Consider the following 23,250-nt stretch of genomic DNA (forward strand, 5'->3'; position numbering starts at 1 on the left):
CAGGCTCCTGGCAGCACTGGATGTAGGCCTCTCTGAAACATAGCAACTGCACTTCAAGAGCAGCAGAAGAGTTTCAAGAGTTACTGGTTTCTGTGAAAGAGACCTGGAAATTGATGTGCCCTCTGCAAAGGCTCTTCAGGAACGTTACCTTATTGTGCATCAATCACAGCAAATGTCCTTAAGTAGTAAAGACACTGATTCTTTCCCCTCTTCCCTTCAAAATTGTAAGACCTGAGTTTGCACAAGACAACATGCAATGCTGTCCCCTTCTAAGATCATTTGCATGCGTAGGGACCCATTGGGATCTCTACCAAGGAGTATGCTATTTGTTAGGTCAGGACAGTGTATGGTAGAGGAATGTATGATCTTTCTCATGGTACTCTTACTTGCATAAAAGCACATGACCCCTAGTGGCTGTATGGATTTAGAGCGAGAAGGACCTTTCATTTCTTCTAATTATTCAGTGTAAGGACCAAAGCCTTGGCTAAGGAATCTTAAAAAGCAAGGAGATTAATTTCCAGTTCATACCCAGTAACTGATGAGACATCTCTAGTGATTTTTGCAGTTAATTGTTCTGGATGATTTTTGTGTTCATGGGAAGTTTTCATCTATCCTTCCTATCCAAAGAAAGGAGCAAGAAGAGGAGTTGCTTTGGTCAGTTTGGTGGCCCTTGACCTCAGGGATTCCCTTGCCAATCCAGCAAACAAGATTGGAGAAGAAGGATGGGGTACCCAGTTGGTATCATTGCCAAAAGAAGAGAGGAGAATCTGAGCTACCATTTTGGATGCTCAGCCAATCAAACAACTGAAAAGGTATCCTCAAGCTATCTGAGATGGAAAAATGAATGTTTTTGAGTCCAAGATCAAGTATGTGGATCTATGGGGAACTAAATTGGGAAGAGGACCCCAAGTTTCACAGTTGAGCCAGGTAGGCTTCACATTCTATCCAAGGATAAAGAAGGGACTCTAAGGGATAGATCAAGGGATACAGATTTACTATTTTAAATTGCTTTTTGGGTATTATCTGATAGAGACGTACCAAGTGCCATATTTTAATTTGAACTATGCCTACAGTCAGGGCCGGCAGAACCACTAGACCTGGGCCTAGGGCACAGACCATTAGGGGGTGTGAGCAGTGCCGCCAAAGTGGAGTAGAGATTCGGCACTGCCACTAACAACCCCAATGGGGGTGGCAGGCAGAAGGTGCCTAGGGTGCCTAATCCCCTTGCACCGGCTCTGCATACAGTAAAGTTGTATTGGAACATCAACTTTGTGTACAGCTTTTTTGTTGGCACTCACCAAAGGATTATACACTTATCGCCAGGACCTAGGAGACCCTCCAGCCAGAAAAGATAGAGAAAGACTTAACTCCAGTATTGAGTGTACCCCATGACTCACTGAGGAGAATCCAAGTATAGGGTTTACACATGCACGATTCTGAATACTATAATTAGAAAGTACATTGCAATCTTGTTTGGATAAATATAAACCCAAATTATTTTTGCATGATTTAATTATATTTAATTCGTATCCAGCTATTCAGATGCCTCACCATTTGCACAAAACATTACCAGGATCGGCCAAGCTAATGTCATATGAATCCTCAGCTCCCTGTACAGAGTAATAACCACTAAGTGGACCAGGATAAGTATAGAAAAGTTTGCAGTCTTAACACACACATATGACTTTCCAGCCCCACTCTGATGTCCTCTGTTTTTTTTCTCCATTTCGGTGTGGAAAGTTAGAGTTTGTGATGTGGATAATGAATGCAACTCCATGCAGGGGTGTAAGATTTATTGGGTAGACCTGATCCTATGAGTCACAGACCCTTAAACATAAGCTCAGATACCTGACTTGTAAATTTCTAGTGTGTTTACAACCCATTCTTTTCTGCAGATAAATCTTGAATGAAACTCCTGGACTGAACCAGTTTGAAACAAGAATCCCTGCATTCCTTGGAGGCTGGAAGATTGTGTAAAAGAAGTAAGACTAGCAGAGTTGAAACATTTTTTTGTTGGTTCAGAGGCAGCTATCTGGGCACTAGAGCTTCCAGCTGGAGCATAATCCTGTATTAGGAAATCTCTTTTAGAAATACAAGGGGCATTCGTGAATGAAGAATGTGTTTTTTAACTCAAAGGGCAAATGAGTCAAATTTAAGAACAGCATTAGCTTTGCACCTCTGAAAACTGAGCTGTAAAGAAGTCGACTTTGAAGTAGATGATTTAGAATTTAAAAGGCTAAAATAATTTAAAAAACAGATCTTATTCTTAACAGGCCTGTCAGTAGGCGAAGAGGTACATTGGATGGGTGAACCTCATCAATGGAGTTATTAATGTTCTGTGCTGATGGAATGGGTTTATCATATCTGCAATGACTGGATGGATTTCTCATTCTCAAGGTTATTAGAGCTGACGTGAATAGATATACGTCTTATTACTGAGGTTGTTAGAGCTTTATTGATTGGCTGACTGCCTGTTCTAGGGATCAACAGAGCTTTACAGACTGGATAGATGTCTCCTCCGTGAAGCTACTTCAGTTGAACTGATTGGCTACACTAAGATCCCCTATTTTTGCAGCTCTAACATAGTAAGTGATGGCACAGAAAGACCAATTGGCCCATCTAGTCTGTCCAGAATAGGACTCTCTGTCTCTGGAACTCTACCACCTTGGGAAAATGAACACGCAAATTCCTACTGTGTAAATCAACATCATCTTTTCCTCCCTCCATGTCCCCAACTTTCACTCTTATCCTAGATCTCCACTGCTGTCCCTCTCTTTCATTTGTTCTGTTAGCCCTCTTCAGCTCTGACTGGTATTAATTGAAGTAGCTCTCGGGAGTGGGTTCATTATGCGTCTCTATGCAATTCTTGATTTTCCAGTGACCGAACATAGTCTTCACCTCTGAGGCTGGAAGTGAATATGGTAAATGAGAGACAGGATTTAAGAGTTATGAACTAGTAAATCCAGAGCATTTGTTTCTGCTGGTACTTGATGATACTAAGTACTTTAAGAACTGGCACCTTTTTTTTTATTCCCTCTGCATCAGCCCTTGGGAAATGAGAGGAGGGGAGGGGATGGGTTAGGGAAGCAGTCTGTTCTCTGCAGGGCACTGCTTAGTAGAGCTGGGGCACCAGTCCTGATTGCTGTGAGCAGGGATAATACAGAATCACACCAGAACTAGTTATTGTCCATGCTATTAGCTATCCTGAGCCCTATAATTTTAATTACTATTAGCACCATTACATTTTTTTTCTTCCTTTTAACTACCTTGGCAACACATGTACACATTTTTCATGACAAAGTAAATAGCATTAGTGGTGTCTCTCTCTCTTTCAACCTCCGTCCCTTACTGCTACTTTCCCAGTGTCATGATGGTGGCAGAGGAGGCTCCAGCAGGTAGAAGTGCAGCTCTCTTATGGTTGCTAGCTGTCAGGCCGATTCAGTAAAAGTCACGGGAGAGCGGGCGAATGCCCGCTCTCCCAGTGCGCACACAGGCCACTCTCCTGTGCATGCGATTCAGGGGGGAAGAACATGCAAATTAGGGCCCGCAGTAAAAAGAGGCGCTAGGGACACTAGCGCGTCCCTAGCGCCTCCTTTTTGACAGGAGCGGTGGCTGTCAGCAGGTTTGACAGCCAACGCTCAATTTTTCCAGCGTCTGTTCTCAAGCGCGCTGACAGCTACGGGTTCAGAAAACGGATGCCGGCTAAACTGAGCGTCCATCTTCCGACCCGCGGGACGCCGGCCGATTTAAAATTTTGTTTTTTAATTTTGGGGCATCCAACTTAATATCGCTATGATATTAAGATGGAGGGTGTACAGAAAAGCAGTTTTATCTGCTTTTCTGTACACTTCCCCGGTGCTGGCCAAAATTAAAATGTGCGGCTTGGCCGCACATTTTACTTTCTGTATCGTGCAGGAATAACTAATAGGGCCATCAACATGCATTTGCATGTTGTGGGCGCTATTAGTTTCGGGGGGGGGGGGGGGGTTGGACGCGCATTTTCAACGTGCTATTACCCCTTACTGTATAAGGGGTAAAGCTAGTGCATCAAAAACGCACATCCAAACGCAGGTTAACAGTGCACACTGTACTGTATCGGCCCGACACGAGAGGGAGGTTGGGAAGGGGAGGAGGCTCTTGCTGTGATGAAAACCTACAGTCAGTTGCAGGGAGATGGGCTGTCTTTGGGGGTGGGGGGGGGGTTGCAGGGCACTGGACAGTTACCCTGGATTCCCCCCTCCCCATGCTTACTAAAGATGGCCCTTGCATCTGAATGCTGGCAGATTTCTTTTTAGAAAGAAAAAAAAAAAAGCCGTCGAGTAACACATTCCACAAAAAAACAAAGCAAAAGCTGCAAAATAGAAAAGTGTTTGTTTGAAGATACCAAGTTAGCCAGCGTCAGGCTACTGATTCAGTGTGTGTCTCTCAGGTGTGGCCTTTGCAGATCCCCGTAGGTAGGGTGGAACCTATTTGCAGACAATGGGGGAGCAGAGCGTATTGGATTCAGGGTGGTGCAGGCTGCAAGGCGTGGAGTCAATTTAAAGCATAAAGTTGCCAAGAAAACATTGAAACCAATGGAAACCAGAACTTGGTGTTCAGAGTAGTGCATTGAATCTGCATTGCCAAATCCTGTTAGCTGTTTACTTATTTAAATGATGTGTTTACTGCCAACGAGTAGTAATTAATGCAGAACAGATTCCAGTATCATTAAACTACATTTATTTTCTTTGGATGAAGATGATGATAGCAATCTTAATACATTGCATTTATTTAGTGCCTTCAGTCAGAAGATGCTAAAGTGCTTCCCACACACGTATGCCTGAAATGCAATGTCAGACAAGGTCAACACCTTCCGTTATGAAAATACCCTATTGCGGTAATGTAGCTTGCAATACCAGTATCTTCTGACCAGGAAGACAGTATGGGATCCATATTCAGTGGCAATTTAATATCTTGGGTACTTATCCAGCTAAAGTTTAGCCGGATATCTCATTAACCAGCTAAAATGTAGCTGGATGACGTAGGAGTATTCTGGGACTTTTCTGGGTGGAGTTAGGTTATCCGGCTGTTATCCAGCTAACTTTGATATTCAGAATTAGCTGGATAACATATCTGGCTACCTCTGGTTGTGCCGCAGACCAGTCCTAAAGTTAGCCGGATAAACTAATACATCTATCTTTAAGAGAGCCAGCTATAGTCAATGGGGCGACCACATCACTGTATATCCTTCCAAAGTTAGCCAGATAAGCCTACCTGGCTAACTCTGCATTCCAGCCAGTGACTGAATATGGACCACTATCCAAATTCTTTCAAATGAAATAAAGAAAGCAATATCATACCAGGAGTGTGGGGTGTGTAACACCAGTCCCAGAGCAGGTTGAATGCCGACTTTGTGTGCTGATTTCCATGTGCTTCAGGTAAGCATTAAATAAAATCTAAACTCATACAGATGGCCTGCGAACAGCCGAGTCCATGTTAAGGACCCTCTCCTGAGCTGCTTTCCATTCCTGAATTTGGTACCTGCTTGTCACAAATACAAACCCCTTTCTTAATAACAAAAAACAAGGGCAAATAGAGACTGGCTGCGCCTTGCTTAAGAAAGCAGAGTATCTGGAGGTTGAAATCCCAAACCTGCCCCTGCTCCTCAGGCAGGCTGGGCCTCTGAGAGTTGCCAAGAGCTCCACTATCTCCGCATCTTAAAGAACGAGAGGTTGTGGATGGTAATAAAGTTAAAAAAAAAAAAAAAGAGAGAGAGAGAGAGAAAGTTCAGACTGTAAATATCAATGGATAAGAACCCAGAAATGGATTTGATTCACTTGTCATCCACTAACTGTTGCGATGTGGACCCTTGGGCCAAGGCGGGCTTGATGTTACTGTAGGGGGCAGAGCCCGCTGTAGGTCTCTGCTGTTGGCAGGTGGCTCGGGGGTGATGTGGAGACACTACCAGCCCTCGTTCCCCGCAGGTTGAGCCCTCGGGTGCCGGGGCTGGCTGGACTCAGGCGCGGGTCTCCGTGCGAAGCTTCCAGGTGAACGTTGGACGAATACAGAGTCAGACGGGCCAGAGTCAGGGCAGGCAGTGAGCAGAAGAATCCAGGAGACTAGCCGAGGTCGGGGCTGGTAGCAAGCAGGGGAATCCAGGAGCCAAGCCGAAGTCAAGCCTGGGAGCAGTCCGAGGAGCAGAAGGGGAATTGGAACAGGAACTGGAGCAGGAGCTGGATCAGGAACTGAAGCAGGGGCAACACACTACCCACGTGGAGCTGAGCCGTTGCTAAGGCCAATCTGGGAGGGCTGAGCTGCTCTTATATTAGGGCCTTCTGCTGATGTCATCAGATGGAGCCGAGGGTGAGTTTCCTGCCACGGCCCCTTTAAAGGTCGGGGCAAGCCATGCGTGCTTAAGGGATCCCATGGGGGGAGGCGCGCTGGTGTGGGATTGCGGAGGAGGAGGGGCGGCATTCGCTTCCTCGGGCCGTGTCCGCCGGGCGAGGTACATGGCCTTGGCGGGGGGGGGGAGTAGAGCTGGCTGCAGAGCATGGCGGCCAGCCGGCACAACACTAATATAAATCCAGGCATAATGCGAGCAGGAGGCATGTTTTGTTGGACCTGTCTGTGTCATGGTGTCTCTCTTTGTAAAGTCATAGTGAACAGCACCTCTGAGCAGTGCAGAGAAAGGATGTAAATACAGTACCACACCCTCTCCCGGGCATTGTCCGCCCCTGATGGGCTAATAGTTGTCATATTTTACAGTGAGTCACTGAAATACAACAAACCATGTGCAATTCCTGCAGCACAGCTGAAATAATAAGGTGCATCTGTCTAGAACTGTTCAACCAGTCCCCAAGTTTTATAACCATTAAGGACCAGCTCGTCAAGGCCTATTTCACATAGATACAGAATGGGAAAGATATCCAGGGACGGTAACTGTCAAACCAGCTCGCGTGCACGCATTTGCACACATACGTCGGCCCGGCATCCAGCGGCGCGGCCATTTTATAACATATGCGCAAAATTTTAAGGGGGCACGCACGTGCGTGCAAATGCAACTTCTATGGCGTAATCAGGTGATTTTAAAAGGGGCACAAGCCAATGCTATTCCCATTTCTACCAATTTATGCCCAGTTCACACATTTAAGAGAGAGGTCCTCCAAACCTTCCTAGTTTAATAGCCTTCACTCTTCCCAGTTAGCCCTGACCCTTAAAACCCTGCAGATCTTCCTAATTTTCTTTCTTTTTTAACTTGCACGTCATCCATAGCAGAAGTAAATTTACTGGGCAGGGGGCCTCAACGTGTGCCGGGTCACGTCCTTGTGTACACGCACATCTTAGGTTCACGCCCTGAAATGAATAGGCCCCGCCCCTTTGTGAAAACATTTGAGATACGTGCGCTGCGGGAAATATGCGTGTATCTTAGCTGCTTTTAAAAGCTGCTTGGCGCACAAAAGTCCAACTTCTTTGGGCATCCCCTAATTAATTAATGTGTACATGTCAGGCTTTTAAAATTCACCTCTAAATAAATAAGTTCCTCTATATGAATAGTTTTCGTGCTTGGTTAGGGTGCCAGAGTGACAGCTCTGTAAATCAGATCCTCCATTTCTCCACAGAACAGCTACAGCAGAGGCAACAGCAGGGCAGGTGACAGACAGACACACTTTTCACCATTATTTCCATCACTGCCCTGCTCCTCTCTCCTCCCTTTCCAATAAATGTTTGTCCTTTTCAGTGGTTCCTGGGTGAAGGATGTAGAGTAATCCACTCCATGTAACACTTTCAGTTCTTTGTTCACAGAGAATTGCTTATTATTGACAATGACTTGCCAAATCTGATCTAAACTGTTGGCTCTTTCAATGAAAGTCCTGACCAGGTAAAAGATTTACAACATTTTGCAATAGGACCTGGATTTTCAAGTCTCCTCCATTTTCAAAAAGTCTTTGCTAAATCAGACCCTTAACCTATTGACTGAATAAATACTTTCAGCAGTCAGATTTTGCTGTTTGTACTTATATTTTTGCAGACTTATGATACTTTTTTAAATCTTAGTTTCCTACAGAAACACTTACCTGATAAGATCACTGCCCTCTCTAATAACTTTTGACTTGTTTATCCAATTTCATTCAGATTTGTGCCACAGATACTAGAGCAATTAGTGACTCCTAAGCTCACACTTTTAATGTGTCCTCAATGCCCTGAAACGCAGAATACAGTTTTCTGTTCATTTCCTATTGGGCAGCAAGCCAGTTCAATTCAGTTCTCTTGAAATTTCAGGAAGGTCAGAGCACGTTGTGATGTCTGAGCATTTTTAAAGTTGCCTTACTAGTGGTTAATACCTGTGATCACCAGCTAACTCCATTTCTTGCCTGGTTTCCTGTAGGGAGAAGTCATCTCTAATGTTTAATGATACAAATTATTACACACAAATTTACATAATGTCATAATTATGTGTAAATGTCTGTACCAAAGAAGGAAACTAGGCATCATGAAATATCAATGTATCTTCTTGCTTTTGATTGACTCAGTAATGACGTTGCACATGAGTTTTTGAGACCACATCTACACATGACGTATGAAGGTTTGACTTGTGTGGTCTGCAAACTCATGCACAAAGTCTTTTCTTTAACATTCATGTTGGTTCAGTACAAGATATCACAGCTAGAGACACATGAATCCCTTGCAAATCTAAGACAAACTTGTCTTAGATTTGCAAGGGATTGCAAATCTAAGCCCATGACAGATCATTGACCCATGATAGATCATTGAGAAATCTGGATTCGAGGAAAGCCACAACGAATTTCTTCAAACTGCAAAATTTGTGTTGAAATTATTCAGATCTGCTTCAGAGTCATCCGATCTGCTTTGGATTTCTCCTGGATTGGTTGTCAGGAAAACTTTGACTGCTTTCCTTCCCCCTCCAACGGCTCTGGGGAAAGTGCAAGCTTTCCATCGAACTCAAACCAAGCTAAAATCCTCCTGGTTCAGGACAAACTTCGACTTGTTTGCATGCTTTCGGATCAAAACCTGCAAAGAATCCGGGGCCAACGTGATTATTAGAATTCTTGTTTGCCTATGGGCTACGGCATTCCAGCTTGTGTAATGGTAAATACCTGACACATCCATCAACAACCTTCATACTCGGCAACTTATTCAGGCTTTTCCTTAAAATTATCCAAGGATTTTGTATCAACTGTTTCACTAAGATTATACAGAAACAACCCACATTAGGGGAGTTTTCCATAAAATTAAAGAAGCCGCATCTCTTTAACTAATTGCAAATTTAAGATCCGCTGCAGACAGAAGGCTCCAGCCCTTTCCACAGCAAAGATGAAAAACCGCCATTGTATTTTCTCCTAAAATTAGGACATTTAGGAGAAAAAAAACATGACTCCTTTCATATTAAGTAGCAACTGACAACATGGTAGGCCAGGGTATGAGGAAAAGGGAGCCCATGAGCTATTTCACAAGTCATAGTGAAATGGGAACAGTTCGGTTTTCTAAAATGAGGCTATTCTAGAAGAAAAAAAAAAAGTTCAAGCATGATTTTACCTTCACAAGCTGCTTTAAATTGCTTTTTTTTTTTTGCACCTTCAAGTCATGCCTTCTTGTCTCCCCTAAAATAACCAAGTGCAAACATATTTTCTGATTCATCTGCCTTTAAGTTATCATATCCTACCTTGCATCTTTCTCTGTAATTATCCTGGCCTTTGCACACAATGGTCCAGCATGGGAGGTATCTGTTTAACCTCCAGCTTTGCCAACCCTGTTAGGATCATAGTCTCAGTCTCTCTCTGCACTTCCCACCCCTCCTCCTCACACACACCCACTGCCACCTTACCTGGCCCTGCCACATGTTAAAGAGCAAAGTAAAAGCAAACAGCAGACTGGCCAGGGCCTGCAGTGGAACCCTGAGGAAAAATTAAAACAAAAAACCAAAAAAATGCCACTTGGGCAGTTTTGAGAGGGAAATTCTATGGAAGAACTGGCATTATAGAATTAAAGAACATGAACAAAGGAAAGACCCAATTGTACAGAAAGCTCTGAAGAGCTATGCAGGAGGTAGAGGTAGGGATTCTCAGCAGGGTGCAAGCATTAAAAAAAAGCCCTAACACAACAATGGCAAATTTATAGAACAATTACTTTGCCGATCCTGAGGTAATGCACCAGATCAGTGATCCTTGTAATTCCATTTCATCTGTTCCTGAAGAATGTTTGTCTCATCCAAGGGACTGTGTAATCCTTGAAGAGGAAGCCACTTTGAGGTGCCCTGCATAGTGGCTCGGCTGTTAAGAGTTTCATTCCAGTTGTAAGGAGGGTATGGATATTATAAACTGTAATTACAGGCTAAGTACCTAGCAAAAGTTATGATTAATTAATTAGTAGCATGACTACACTACACAGTGAACACTAGGGATCCAGAGAATGTTTGAAAATAAAATTCCAACTCAAGTTCTGGCACAAAATCTTTCCTTTAGGCAGATTAACATGAAGCTAACTACAGATGTATTTGACAACAACAGGGTGCTTTTGCGTTCACCTCTTGTGTGTTAATTTGTATTTTGGTACAGATTTTGGACTCTACTGAGGCTTCCTATGGAGTTATAATACAATTACAATTCTGGTAACAAAACAGAACAAAAACCCCACTAAAAATGTTTACATCAGGCTTGCTTGTTGAAGCTTCACTGCCCTTAATATCACAGAATTTTTTCACCTCAGGGTTCACCACTGAGATTCTGTATTTGTTTTTTGAGCCATAAGTGCAGCAGTTCAAGGCTCCTCATAGCGAAAGGGCACAATCTAGGAGTGCAGTTTTAAATCCAGGCCATTATTTGCGTATCCATTGATGGGTGGACAGGATTTGTTAGATCCTAGTTGTATTTTTAAGATCATAGAAAGTTGGAAGGAAAAGTGATAAAATCCCTGATCTTGTCTTGCCTAGCTGTGAACACCAGGGTTATGGGAGAAATTGTGTATCATGGGATTTTGACCTATCTCTAGGCTTTCCCATTTTGTGCATGCTGTTCTTCTGCACAGATACCAGCTCTCAGGGCTTCATTTCCTTGCATTACCAGGACCAGGCCACATGATCTAACTTTTCAAGGTTCCAAATAGGTGTTTCTGGAGGGTAACGTGTGTAATCCCCTCTTCGGGGATCTCCTGGATTACAGGGCCAATCTTATTTTCATGTCGCCTTCCCCACTAGTTAGCAGAGTCCACTTGGCCACTGGGGTACTGGGGTGCTTCAGGCAGCAAAGAGGATAAACCTCCAGGGCCCTCGGCTTATGGGATGGGGAACTCAGCACACACTCTTCCTGAGGATACAAACTCCCTTGTACTAACTCTTAGTTGTCCTTGAAACAGGCTGGACACTTGAATGGGGTGTTAAAAAAAAAAAAAAATTACTGAAACCACAAATACGTCAAACTTCCATTTGCAAAAATAAATCCTCAGAAAATCTTCATACAAAACAGTGCAAAGTGCCTTTTGCGGTTTCCAGTGGGACAGCACTGAGAAGAGTCCCTCTCTTGGAGGTTAGAGAGCAGGCTCCTGGCAGGGCAATCTCCTATCTTTCTCTGATGTTGAACTCCACAAGCCCAGCTTCTGGTGACAGAAAACCCCAGTACAAGGTAATCACAGTCCAAAAAAATCCTCTCCATCCTGGGTGGGCAGGAATGGAGGTTCAAGGATTTCTCCCCAAAACTGGAACAAACTCTCTAAAGAAAAAAAAAAAAAAAAGCATTCTTGTTCCTTATCAGGTCACCGTCACCCTCTGGTATCTCTACCCAAAGGACAAGCAGCACCTTCTCTTTTCCCCCCACAGGCAGGGTAAGGGCAGGTCAATAAAAAAACAGAAACAGAAACCAGTCTCAGCAAAAGACAAAAAACTCTTCCACAAATTATTTATTTCTTCCCAGAACGATCCCTCCTGGCTCTGTGAGGAGGCTGTCAAGGAGCAACAGCCACACCTCTACACGTGCACAACCTGTTTTTATACGTCCATGCTGACCAATCCATATTGACCTTTGACCTTGAAGAGGAATCAGCAAGCGATGGTCTGCAAAGTGCTAAAACCTACCTAGACTAAGTCATGAGAACTGTTTTAGATAATGAAATCAAAAGGAAACAAAATGTAAGAGGAAAGGTATTGGGGAAGATTTTGGATGTAACGTAGACTAATAATGCTGTTTGCTAATGGGTGCTGATTAATAATTGGAAAAAAAAATCTTAGGGGTAGATTTTAAAAGGAGCGCATGTGGCGTACATGGGCGTGTGCTACCCGGCACGCACACATTTATTTTATTTAAAATGTATTTATTTATTTAAAAACTTTTCTATACCATCGTTAAGTTAAATCACCATCACAACGGTTTACACATGTACGCCCAATTTTATGAAATAAAGAAAGCAATATCATACCAGGAGTGTGGGTTGTGTAACACCAATCCCAGAGCGGGTTGAATGCCGACTTTGTGTGCTGATTTCCATGTGCTTCAGGTGAGCAATAAATAAACTCTAAACTCACACAGTTGGCTTGTGAGTAGCTGAGTCCACGTTAAGGACCCTCTCCTGAGCTGCTTTTCATTCCTGTACTTGGTACCTACTTATCACAGATACAAACATCCTTTCTTAATAACAGAAAACAAGGGCAAATAGAGACTGGTGGTGCCTTGCTTAACAGAGTATCTGGAGGTAAAAACCCCCACACCTGCCCCTGCCCCTGCTCCTCAGGCAGGCTGGGCCTCTGAGCGCGCGCAAGTTATAAAATCAGGGGTCAGCACGTGCAAGGGGGTGCACAATTGTGCACACCAAGCTGCCTTCCCCCGTTCTCTTCCCCTAACCTTTCCCCACCCTAGCCCTGCTCTAACCCCCCCCCCCCCCCCCAAAATTATTATCTTACCTTTTGCGCCTGCCTCTGGGCACGCGATCCTTCGACACAGCGGCAACGGCCCCGTTCCCGGACCGCCCCTTTAGTAAAGCCCTGGGACTTACACGCATCCCAGGGCTTTACACGTGTCACCGGGCCTCTGGATTTTCACGCGTGTAGGGCTTTTAAAATCCGGCCTTTAGTGTTTTCAGAAATGTCTATAAAAAGACTTGGATTCCCAAATGCCCAAAAATGTCCTATTTAGCTCCCTGCAGTCTCCTTACCACCTCCTTGCCCCAAGCTCTTGATAAATGGTGATCAGCACAATCCTTCATCTGTACTACTAAGTTACAGATTTACTACAGACTAGTTAATGTGCTATCTGACCAAACCTAGCTCACTGCTGGTTTAATGAAAATCAAATTCTTAAGGTGAACTTTAAAAAAAAAAAAAGAAAAGTATTGCATTTTCTTTAAATATATTCTTGACTTATGACTATAAAATCTTATTCTAATTCACCACCTGAATGTTTAATTAGGGTTTACCTACTTATTGTCTTTCCTTGAGTCTTGACAGACCAGTCCAGACACATGAATATTCGCCCCCCCGCAGAAGATGGAGGCAGAATACAAACTGTTTTGTACTGATGCTCCTCCCTATATAGATTCTTTAGATTCTTTTTTTTTTTTTTATACCGAAGTATAGCGAGGAGCCTTCACCCCGGTGTACAGTGAACAACTTCATACATTAAACATTTTTAACAGTGGATATAAACTTAAACATCAGTGTTAACAATAACATCTCAGCAAAGGAGAGTGATAAGAAACATTATTAGAAAACGTAACTATAGTAAGTATCATAAATTTGGGTTTTCTTAAGAAAAGGTGAATATTAGTTAAGAATATGGAGAAGTCAGAAAGGAGAGGAAGAGTGATGAAAAAAAGAGAAATAAAAGTGAAGGGGCTGTGGAAATTATAGTGGTAAGGTTCAAGGTGAGAAATGGGAGAAAAGAGAGAGTGGACAGAATGGGAAGAGTTAAGTAGAAGGAAGTCGAGATAGTATGAGAGGGTAAGGGGTTCTTACAAGTGGAGAAGTCAAAGACTGAGGGTGGACATTAATTTAGGTTGTGAAAGCTTGCTTAAATAGCCAGGTTTTAAGTTCTTTTTTGAAGGATTTGGTATCCGTTATTGAGCTTAGATAAGATGGTAAGGAGTTCCATTCTATAGGGCCAGCTATAGAGAAAGCTTGATTCCTGGTGCTAGATAATCTTGCATCTGATAGAGGGGGAATGATTAGTTGCAATTTATTAGAGATTCTTGTTGACCGTGGAGGTTTGTGTAGTTTAATCATGCAATCAAGTGGAAAGTTGTTATCTTTGTAAATTTCATTATGAAGAATAGATAAAGATTTGTATTTGATTCTATGGGCAATATAGCCTGGTGCAGCAAGAATAAGGTTCCCCTGAAATTCAAAAAGAAATATTACTGCCAACATAATCTTTTTAACAAAGGAATGAAAGAAAAGGGATTGAGCATTGCCTCAGCTCTTTTCTCCCTGGGCTATATTTCCTTCCTGGGATAAGGCCCTCTGTTCTCATATCCTTCTCCTAGGATAATTATTGTACTAAAACACAAAGGTATGCGCGCAGGATGTGCAGCCAAGCCGCACATTTTACTTTCAGAAATTAGCGCCGACCCAAAGGTTGGCGCTAATTTCTTCCGGCACCGGGAAAGTGCACAGAAAAGCAGTAAAAACTGCTTTTCTGTGCCCCCTCCGACTTAATATCATGGCGATATTAAGTCCTGGAGGCAAGGCCACAGTCTTCCTGCTCAGCATGGAGGAGGGGAGGGATGGGGGAAGGAGGAACAGGCATGAGGGAAGTGTGAAAGAGAGGCTGAAGGATGTGGGGATTATGAAAGAAGGTCTGAGGGGATGGGGAATGTCTGAGGGGCAGGGAGATGAGGGCTTGTTTGGATAAATTGGTACTTGGGATAAGGACAGAAAGAGAAACAAAGCTGGGATGGGTAGAGGTGAGGAGAGGGGTTGAGTGGGTGCAGGGAGGAGGGAGTGGAGATGTGAGGGCTAGCGGTGGAGGGAGACTACATCTCGCTCTCCTTCCTCTGTATCCCCACTCCCTCAAGATCCCAGAACTTCCCTCCCCCTTTTCTTCCTCCCTTTCTGTCCTTCTCACTATCACTCATTTTCTCTCCTTCACATTCCCCATCCCTGATCCTCTCTCTTCCCACCTCCCTATCCCCTCATCCTCCCTCCTTCTCTCTCTGTTCTTGAGATCCCCTTTTCCTCTCCTTCCCCCTGAAATTCCTAACCCATAATACTCCCAAAAGAACAAACTAAATTATACAAACACAAAGCAAGACCGGAAAATGACTTTTATTTTTTATTATGCAAAATAAATGTACATTAAACATGCAAATAATTCACATTTATGCAAATACAACTGAAGAATTGTCGGGGTTTTGGTTTTTTTCCACTTTTGCCACGGAATCTATCCCTGTGCAAAAACTGGGGGCCGAGGTGATACCTTTGCACTGAATTCAGGTAATAAATTTGTGACTAGCCTTCCAGAGCTAAACGCTCTTCATGAAACTCTCAAAGGCTGATCTGAGGTTTGCCCACTGAAGTGATATCGGCTTGTTTTCGTAGAAACCAGTAATGTGACAGAGGCAGAGAGGAGTGTGGCAGGGACAGAGTTGGGAGGTTGCAGTCAGCACACCCTTCACTCCCTCAAGAGCAGAGGCAAGGGGAGAGGAGATAAGGAGAACACAAGGGGCAGATAAATGACACAGAAGCAACGGGCACAGGGGTAAGCACACAGGAGGACTGCAGAAAAGGGAGTTAGCGGGCTGCTGCAGATACCTCTGCCTGCATTTTAGAAAACCCCAGTATTTGGTGAGTTTCTCTCTCTCTAAAGATATATTTATTTATTTTTCTCCCCGCGGGGGGGGGGGGGGGGGATTTAATTAAAGATGGTTTGAGTGTTGTGAGCTTTGTTAAATTTGGTCAGTGCTTTTGTGGGAAGCTTGTCCCAGCCTTTCACGATTGCAGGAGGTTAGACAATAGGCCTCAACAAAGGGCAAAAGATATATTATAAGAAGCTTTTAAGGCAGTCTTCCTGCCACCCAGGAGCAAACACAGAGGATTAGAGGGAATGGAATTTAAGGTGGAGCTTAAAGGAGGAGGTTGAAAGAAATATTTTAGACTGTAGTCCAATTTATTTTCAAATTCACAGAATTATTATTACTTTCAAATGGAATTATCTATCTTTTGTTATATTTTTAATGATTTCGTTTTAGATATGTGAATTTTGTATCTTGTTTAAACTGTGATCTTTGGACATCGCTTTGGTCGACAGTTTTATCTGTTAAGTGATTCAGAAATGATATTAACTAAGTACATTCAGTATACAAGGGGAAGATGGTTAGGGGCCTAGGTATTAGGTTATTAAACCTAAACAGTATCAAACCTTGATAGGCTAGTTGAATTCCATGTTTATAGTAAATTCCTAACCTAGCTTCTAAAGCCACCCGGTTTAGCTTTTTGAGGATCTTAAACTTTTTAAGAATTCCCCATGCTTTATAATACTTATATATATACATATATAGTACAATGTACAATTATCTGCTTGGTGGAAAGAGCTCCTAGCCTTGGAGAACATGCATGGTATCTGAAAGCTAGAGTGGCAGACCTGAAGAAGCTAAGGCAGACAGAGAGAGAGTTATTCAGAGCACGCCAGCCTTCACTGGCAACCCATGTGCTGCCGTGGAGGAGCAAGGTCTATAGAGAAAGACAGTATCCCCCTGAAGCTCCAGGGTAACGTTCTCAGAAAGCCTCTCAGGACCCCAGAGACAGGCTGAACTTCAGAATTTCAATGTGTGGAGGAGATGATGATGACGCAGGAAGAAAGGCTTTAGAACTGGGGAACTATATAGGGAAGGGACAGCCAATTGGTGAATTAATTACTTATTATGTCTGTGGGAAACTGAACGCAGTAAGTTTTTTGGTAAACCGCATGGCACAAATGCATTTGATGTGTGCGTTATATAAATTTTAAAAATATATAAATAAATAGATTCTGATGGGTTGGTCTCCATTTTAACCAGAATAGATCGTGGTTGTCGGCACTAAGAATCAGAAAGGTGATAGAGCAGCTTTTAAACTAAATCATGGGCGAAAGCTGACAGTCACTTGGAGCTCCTAGTTCAGCGTGAGGTGTTTTCAAGGGATACAGTTAGAGAGGATGTGGTAAAAGCCAAGTTTGTTCTTCATTCAAATCTACCAGAGCTATCAACAAACAACAATAAGCAGGTCATTAATAGGAATGAAAATGGATAGATTCAGTTGTCTGTATGCAAATGCCAGAAGTCTAAAAAATTATACTGGAGATTTACAATATATGGCAGTAAATGAAGATATAGTCATAACAGCCATCTCAAAGACCTGGTAGAAAGAGGATTACTAATAAGACACTATAATACTGGGGAACTGGGGTACAAAATACATTGAAATGGCAGGGTGGATGGAATTAGTAGTGGAATGGCACTAATTGTTAAGGATGGAATTTGGCATAGGCTAAAAGTACATTGGGCAGGAAATGCTGAGTGGCGCCCTCTGATGATGTCACCCTCCAATGACGTCAGGACGACCAGCCTATTTAAGCAAGAGCCTCGCAGCATTATCTTGCCTCAACAACGGTTCCCCTGCCTTGCAGTACATGCTGCTTAGTGTTCCTGGTTCTTGTCCAGCCTTGACTCGTCCAGCCACTTCTTCTCCAGCCTTCTTCGTCCAGCTATGCCTTTTCCTATCTGTCTTGTCCAGTGCCTTCAGTGTGTCTTCACCCTTGGTCTGACTCTCCAGATCTTGACCTCTTGTTTGGAGCCGACTATGATTGCCTGCTGTCTGGACCTATCCGCTCTTGCTAGCCACCTGCCCTGGCTCCATTAGTCTGCTGTCTACCCTTACCCCAGTGTGCCTTTGGACTCTAGTTATCTTCTCCGCCCTCGACACCCACCTAAGTCCTGCTGGCTGCCAAAATCCAAGGGCTCAACCTGCAGGGGAGGCGGCTGGTAAAGATGAAGCTGGAGGCTGTCCCGCTATGGAGTGCATTTGCCAGCTGCCCGCATAAGCCTTGTGGGTTCACCCTCAAAGCTGCATCAGCACAAAGGGCTCACAGACCTGCAACCCTTCACATTGCCTAAGAGCATAAAGAGCATCAGTGGGAGATGCAGCATTTGAACGTTGACTTCCTGGTTCTCGGCCTACTGCCATATTCACTAGACTAATCCTTTACATTGTGAACAATACATTGAAGTTGTCAACACAGTGTGCAAGAGTAATCAAAAAAGCAATATAAAACATAATTAGGAAATAATAATGCCTCTGTATTGATCCATGATGTCAGCACACTTTGAATAAGTAGGATCTAGAGACATGGGGTAGCCAGGATGAAACCTTGAGGCTACAACTCCTCAAAAACATACTGGATTGATGCTGGCAGGTTGATGGTGGCCAGGCAGCACCCAACAAGACCAGAAGGACTGCACAGTCAGATATCTGGTTAGGGCAACAGCTGATAACTATTTTACATTATGACATTTTGGAAGTGCGACATTGGACAGGGGTCTCTAAGTTGGATTAAGTATGAAAAAATTGTATGTTTATCTATCTGGATAGTAGAGAAGTAATGAGGAAGATTAAAAAAAAAAAAAACTAATCTGGATAAAGGGCAGTGTCCTGCAAATAGGCAAAGCTTCCATAGCTGGGATAAAGCCAGAGCACTACAGAGAATAACTGGGCAAACTGGATGGGCCAGTTGTTTTTTATCTGCTGTCCTTGACTATCTTACTAAGGGCCTGATTCATCAAGGTATTTTCTCATAGACACAGAATGGGAGAAAAGCCTTAGTGAATCAGGCAGTAAGTATGTGACTATTTTAAAAACAAACCAACAAAGAAAAAAAACAACAAACTATGACGTCTCCAGCTTTGTGCAGCAAGGTAGCAGTACTTTAAAACTGCGTGAACAAGAAGCCATGTATTAACCTCGTAGCCTAGCAAATCGGCTGAGCTTGCAGAGTAGCACCTTTAATTAGAAAATTTCATCATTCTGAGTGGAAAAATACAGATTTTTACCAGTGGGGTTTGCTGGAATAATCAAAGCAAAACTGCACCTTTCTTTGCCCCTATTTCTGTGCAGGTACTTTTTTTAAGGCAAAACTTAGGGGGGGGGGGTAGTTTTGATTATTCAAAATTACCCATGTTGAGTGCCATGTTGAGTGACCCATATTGAGTGACCAAGACCTGCCCTAAGAAGACCTCTGAAGACACGCTGATAAAAGCATCTGCATTGCTGGCATACATGAGTACTTTATTGCCCGCTCTGTACACAGGTAATCAAAAAAACCCATTTACACAGGCAAAGCAGCGTTTTACTCGTGGAAATGGCTTTGATGATGAGTAGAGAGCGGAAACTACAAAGGGTGCACAGAGTACCTAGCAGAGCTTTAAGAACATAAGAAATTGCCATGCTGGGTCAGACCAAGCGTCCATCAAGCCCAGCATCCTGTTTCCAACAGAGGCCAAACCAGGCCACAAGAACCTGGCAATTACCCAAACACTAAGAAGATCCCATGCTACTGATGCAATTAATAGCAGTGGATATTCTCTAAGTAAACTTGATTAATAGCCGTTAATGGACTTCTCCTCCAAGAACTTATCCAAATCTTTTTTGAACCCAGCTACACTAACTGCATTAACCACATCCACTTTTACAACTAATTCCTGGACACAGATGAAAGCTTCTCAATCAGTGCTAATGTGTTGTGAATTTGGAGGGAGGGTTTGACACTTTTGACTATGTATCCAATACAGTTTTTGTATTCTGGTGGGGGCAGTTGTTTCCCGTTTCTGGGCTTTCAGTTCAGTCAAAACCGGGCTCCTGCACTACCGGGCTTCATTCACAATTACTTGGGGGATTTCCCTATTTGTTTTAACCCTCTCTCATCTAATTTAGCCATCTGAGCAACAATCCTTGGCCACTGGCCACGGCTTCCTCCAGAACCTGGTCTGCATGCATTCCGAATCTGGCCAGTGGACATCGCCACCGGGTAATGGCTGAGACTTCGTCTCCTCTGGGGGGGAAGCTAGGACTGCTGCCTCCACAGGCCTGCCAGCCTGAGGGCTGGAAGTCAAGCTCTGGAAATCAGTCAAGACAGCTCTGAAGATTTAGGTGTGTGGGTCACTAAAGATTTTTATACGTTCAAACAAAACAATTTAGACCAGGTAGTATAAACACGAAAAGCAAATGCATCCAAATGGCATCTCCTCACTAATGGGGAGGACAGATGTTGGTATTACCTTGCTTTTTGTATATTTCTCAAAATACTCCATGTTGGATTTCTAAGTGCCTCTTTAACGGGCCGATACAGTAAAGTCCGCGGGAGAGCAGGCGAACGTCCACTCTCCTGTGCGTGTGATTCAGTATTCAAATTAGGCCCGGCAGTAAAAAGAGGTATAAAGAGGAGCTAGGGACACTAGCGCGTCCCTAGCGCCTGTTTTTGGACAGGAGTGGCGGTTCTCGAGCCCGCTGACAGCCACGGGTTCAGAAACCGGGCGCCGGCAAAATTGAGCGTCCGGTTTTCAACCCGCGGGCCAACTTCAAATATTTTTTTTTTTAACTTTTTGTAACTTTCGGGACCTCCGACATAATATCGCCATGATATTAAGTCGGAGGGTGCACAGAAAAGCAGTTTTTACTGCTTTTCTGTGCTCTTTCCCGGCGCCTGGAGAAATTAGCGCCTACCTTTGGGTAGGCGCTAATTTCTGAAAGCAAAATGTGCGGCTTGGCTGCACATTTTTCTTTCTGAATCGCAACTGAATACCTAATAGGGCCATCAACGTGCATTTGCATGTTGCGGGCACTATTAGGTTTGGGGAGGTTTGTACGCGCGTTTTCGACCCCTTACTGAATAAGGGGTAACGCTAGCGCATCAAACGCACATCCAATCGCCGGAGCGCACTGTACTGTATCGGCCTGTTAGATGACTTCATTTTCTGTGGGGAGAGATATTTACTGAAATTAACTCTGAAAACACTACTGCAAGACTTGACAACTGCAGGACTGGCTCTGCCTAAGTGTTGGTGATTTTATCTAGTGGCAGCAATTAATATTTGGAAAGCTTTAACTATTAAAAGACCAAATATGCAGGATATCCAAAATGAATATTAATTTATAATACTTGCATGCGTTTGGTGCAATAGCAGGGCCACTGTTGGTAATCCTGTGTAGGGAACCATTGGTTTCCCTCACTAAACGGAATATACCATGGCATTTAACTGGGGAGGGTCAGTGCAGGAATTAGTGAAGAGAGGTTTGGGTTTTACTCCCCCATGCGGGAGCTGCAGATGGTGTGACCTGGTTCTTTATAATCCTCAAACACTATCAATCCTGGTAGATTTTGTTACTTTTTCAAGCAGACAGGAGCCCTCTGTCTCCTGCTGTGGATTTTGAGTTAAGCCTTTCAAGAGGGTAGGAGCTTGCTGTCTCCTTCCCCTTTTATTTTCCCTTATTCATTTCCACAATTTCTATTTCGCTGATCCACCAATCTCAGAGGATTACAGTCAACATATACAGTAAAACATAAAGCATAACCAAACCTTATGCAACACAAAACATAAACATGCCAAAACGACTAAAAAGCATCATTACTATACATCTCTTGAAAAACAAAAAAAAAACCCCAACATAGCTTAACAAGATCGAGCAATACTATCGGGCCGATACAGTACAGTGGGCTCTGATGGAGCGCACTTTAACCCACCATTGGACATGCGTTTTCCCTTACCCCTTATTCAGTAAGGGGCCGAAAACGCGCGTCCAATCCCCCGAACCTAATAGCACCCGCAACACGCAAATGCATGTTGATGGCCCTATTAGGTATTCCCGCGCGATTCAGAAAATAAAATGTGCAGCCAAGCCGCACATTTTGCTTTCAGAAATTGTCACCTACCCAAAGGTAGGCGCTAATTTCTTCGAGCACCCTCCGACTTAATATCATGGCGATATTAAGTCGGAGGTCCCAAAACTTTCCAAAAGTAAAAAAAAAACAAACCAACTTGAAGTCGGCCCATGGCTGTCGGGTCAAAAACCGGACGCTCAATTTTGCTGGCATCCGGTTTCCGAGCCTGTGGCTGTCAGCGGGCTCAAGAACAGAAGCCAGCAAAATTGAGCGTCTGCTGTCAAACCCGCTGACAGCCGCCGCTCTGGTCCAAAAGGAGGCGCTAGGGACGCGGTAGTATCCCTAGCGCCTCATTTTACCTGGTTTTACCGCTGGGCCTAATTAGCATACTGAATCGCGCGCACAGGAGAGCGGGCATTTGCCCGCTCTCCCGCGGACTTTACTGAATCTTTAAGCTCTTCCTAACTGAGAAAGATCACTTTCTGCTCTAATAGCTGCCGGAGGACTGTTTCAGAGAGCAGGGCCTGCGATACAAAAGATCCGCTCGCAAGAGGTTGCTAATCAGCAAGAGAATCTCAACCAAATGCTGTGATGAGGAGCAGAACATCGGGTGGGGCGGTGTCTGATTATAGAAGACACAATGGCTGGAGGGACCAGACCATGGAGAGCTTTAAACATCAAAAAGAGGACTTTAAACTTCACCCGCCAGACAATCGGAAGCAAGTGGAGGCTAGCTAGAGTCGGAGAAATATGGTCACGCATTCTGGTACGCTGCAGAATTCTGTATAAGTTGGAGTGCCTGTAAATAGGTATCGGGGAGCCCCAAGAATAGAACATTGCAATAGTCCAGTGAAGACAGAATAAATGATTGAGTCACAGTATGAAAATCTGAGTGAGATAAGGAGGGCTTTAGGGAACACAGAAGCCGCAGCTTGTAGTAAGATGACTGAACTAAAGAATCAATATGGGATTGCATGGAAAGAGAAGATCTGTTGATACTCCAGGTCATGAGCTTTTCATTGAAAGGGTATAATATGATCAGCAAACAGAAACTCTACAGTGCCATTAACCATTTTGGTACTGGATAACAGAACTATTTCAGTTTTCTTGATATTCACGGCAAGCTTGTTACAGGACAGCCACTCCTCAATCCTGAATAAGCAGGTCCCTAATTTCTCTAATGCAAATTCCAATGCGGGAGAAACCGGAAAAAAGAACTGGATGTCATCTGCGAACAACTTTACGAGACATCCAAATGGGAAAGAACAGCGCGTAAAGGAGCCAGATAGATATTGAACAAGGTTGGAGATAGTGAGGAACCCTGTGAGACGCCTGTAGCTAAAAGGTATAAGGCATTACCAACCATTACCCTAAAGGATCAAACTGAGAGGAAAGAGAAAAACCAACACAGTATAATAGAGGA

At 43.7% G+C, this 23,250-nt stretch overlaps 1 protein-coding gene across 1 annotated transcript in view; it reads left to right on the forward strand.

The window, feature by feature from the left end:
• Nucleotides 1–15,636: 15,636 nt before the first annotated feature.
• PPL (periplakin) overlaps nt 15,637–23,250 on the forward strand; it is a 94,670-nt gene continuing 87,056 nt past the window's right edge. Inside the window, exon 1 of the mRNA XM_029576325.1 lies at nt 15,637–15,763. The gene's annotated coding sequence lies outside the window, so the exon portion shown is untranslated. The remainder of the gene's footprint in view (nt 15,764–23,250) is intronic.

Source organism: Rhinatrema bivittatum, chromosome 14 (assembly GCF_901001135.1).
Source record: "Rhinatrema bivittatum chromosome 14, aRhiBiv1.1, whole genome shotgun sequence".
NCBI lineage: Eukaryota > Metazoa > Chordata > Amphibia > Gymnophiona > Rhinatrematidae > Rhinatrema > Rhinatrema bivittatum.